Source organism: Rhinopithecus bieti, unplaced genomic scaffold (assembly GCF_001698545.2).
Source record: "Rhinopithecus bieti isolate Rb0 unplaced genomic scaffold, ASM169854v2 scaffold_13351, whole genome shotgun sequence".
Classification (NCBI taxonomy): domain Eukaryota; kingdom Metazoa; phylum Chordata; class Mammalia; order Primates; family Cercopithecidae; genus Rhinopithecus; species Rhinopithecus bieti.
The window spans coordinates 3,973,760-3,976,483 of NW_016807514.1; positions in this window are offsets into that span (position 1 = coordinate 3,973,760).

A 2,724-nucleotide genomic window follows, 5' to 3' on the forward strand; every position below is an offset into this window, starting at 1 on the left:
GATGGGGAATTGCAGTTTGGGATATGCATGCTACGGCAGACCACAGGCACATCCAGAGAGGCTGGGACGGGAAGCTTCTAAAACACAGAAAGGAGAAGCCCACCTAAGCTGCTTTGAAACAAAGAGCACAGGTGACACGGACTTTGTGTTAGTCCATTCTCACGGTGTTACGAAGAACTGCCTGAGACTGGGTAATTTATAAAGGAAAGAGGTTTAACTGACCCACAGTTCCACATGGCTGGGGAGGCCTCAAGAAACAATCACGGCAGAAGGGTTAGTAAACACGTCCTTCACATGGCTGTAGGAGAGAGATGTGCTGAGCAAAGGAGAAAAGCCCCTTATACAACTACCAGATGTCCTGAGAACTCACTGTCACGAGAACAGCGTGGGGGTAACTGCCCCCATGATTCAATTACCTCCCACCAGGTCCCGCCCACAACACATGGGGATTATGGGAACTGCAAGAGGAGATTTGGGTGGGGACACAGCCAAACCATATCAGGCTTGCTGCAGGAGTTGGCATTCGTTTGGAGGTGAAGACGGCCCTTGTTAGGCAAGCGTCCTTATGCAAGCAGTTTAGCTGCAGTACTGTGGTTTTGAGAAATTCCTTAGTTTCTTTCCTGGAACACCTGGGAGAGCCCTTCCTTCGTGGCCTCCTGGCTCCATTTTTCAGGGTTTGACATAAGTGACTCCATTTTGGTACTGGCCACGTTCGCACTGGATATCCACAGATAATGTCTTCCAGGCTCAGGTCTGTCACCCCTGCATGTGCAAGGCTGAGCTAACTGCCACCTGTGTGGCCTTAGGCCCCTTGGCAGCCGGGACAACATGTTTTTTTCTCTTTTTTTTTTTTTTTTTTTGAGACAGAGTCTCATTCTGTCGCCCGGGCTGGGGTACTATGGCGCAATCTCAGCTCACTGCAAGCTCCGTCTCCTGGGTTCAAGCGATTCTCCTGCCTCAGCCTCCTGAGGAGCTGAGATTACAGGCACGGACCACCACGCCCGGCTAATTTTTATATTTTTTTAGTAGAGACAGGTTGGCCAGGCTGGTCTCAAACTCCTGACTTCAGGTGATCCACCCACCTCGGCCCCCCAAAGTGATGGAATTACAGGCATGAGTCACCACACCCATCCTCCTTTCTTTTTTTTTTTTTTTTTTTGAGACGGAGTCTCGCTGTGTCACCCAGGCTAGAGTGCAGTGGCAGGATCTCGGCTCACTGCAAGCTCCGCCTCCCAGGTTCCCGCCATTCTCCCGCCTCAGCCTCCGAGTAGCTGGGACTACAGGCGCCCGCCACCTCGCCCGGCTAGTTTTTTGTATTTTAGTAGAGACGGGGTTTCACCGTGTTAGCCAGGAGGGTCTCGATCTCCTGACCTCGTGATCCACCCGCCTCGGCCTCCCAAAGTGCTGGGATTACAGGCTTGAGCCACCACGCCCGGCCCTCCTTTCTTTTTTGAGACAGGGTCTCTGTTGCCCAGGTTGGAGTGCGGTACAGTGATCACAGCTCACTGCAGTTGCGACCTCCTGGGCCCAAGCCATCCTCCTACCTCTGCTTCCTGAGTAGCTGGGACTACAGCTGTGTGCCACCACACCCAGTTAATTTTTGTATTTTTTTAATAGTGATGGGGTTTTGCCCCGTTGCTGAGGCTGGTCTTGAACTCCTGGCTCAAGTGATCTGCCTGCCTTGGCCTCTCAAAGTGCTGGGATTACAGGCTTGAGGCACCGCACTCGGCTGACAATGGTCACGTTCTGTCACCCAGGCTGCAGTGCAGTAGAGAGATCTCAGCTCACTGCAATCTCTGCCTCCTGGGTTCAAACAATTCTCCTGCCTTCACCTTCCTAGTAGCTGGGATTATAGGCATGTGCCACCACATCCAGCTAATTTTCTCTTTTCTTTTTTCTTTTGAGACAGAGTTTCCTTCTTGTTGCCCAGGCTGGATTGCAGTAGCATAATCTTGGCTCACTACAACCTCCACCTCCTGGGTTTCAGCGATTCTCCTGCCTCAGCCTCCCAAGTAGCTGGGACTACAGGTGTGCACCACCACAACCAGCTAATTTTTTAATTTTAGTAGAGATGGGGGTTTCACTATATTGGTCAGGCTGGTCTTGAACTCCTGACCTCAAGTGAGCCACCTACCTCGGCCTCCCTAAGTGCTGGGATTACAGACGTGAGCCACTGTGCCTGGCCAGTACCTACTTTTTTCTTTCCTTTCCTTTTTTTTTTTTTTTTTTTTGAGACAGTCTTGCTCTGTCGCCCAGGCTGGAGTGCAATGGCACAATCTCAGCTCACTGCAACCTCCACCTCCCAGGTTCAAGCGATTCTTCTGCTTCGGCCTCCAGAGTAGCTGGGACTACAGATGTGTGCCAGCACGCCTGGCTAATTTTTTGTATTTTTGTAGTAGAGACGGGGTTTCACCATGTTGGCCAGGCTGGTCTTGAACTCCTTACCTCAACTGATCCACCTGCCTCAGCCTTCCAACGTGCTGGGATTACAGGTGTGAGCCACTGTGTCCGGCCAGTACCTACTTTCTTTTTTCTTTTTTTTTTTTTTTTTTTTGAGACAGAGTCTTGCTCTGTTGCCCAGGCTGGAATGCAGGGGCACGATCTCGGCTTGCTGCAAGTTCCGCCTCCCAGGTTCATGCCATTCTCCTGCCTTAGCCTCCCAAGTAGCTGGGACTACAGGTGCCTGCCACCATGCTCGGCTAATTTTTTTGTGTGTGTATTTTT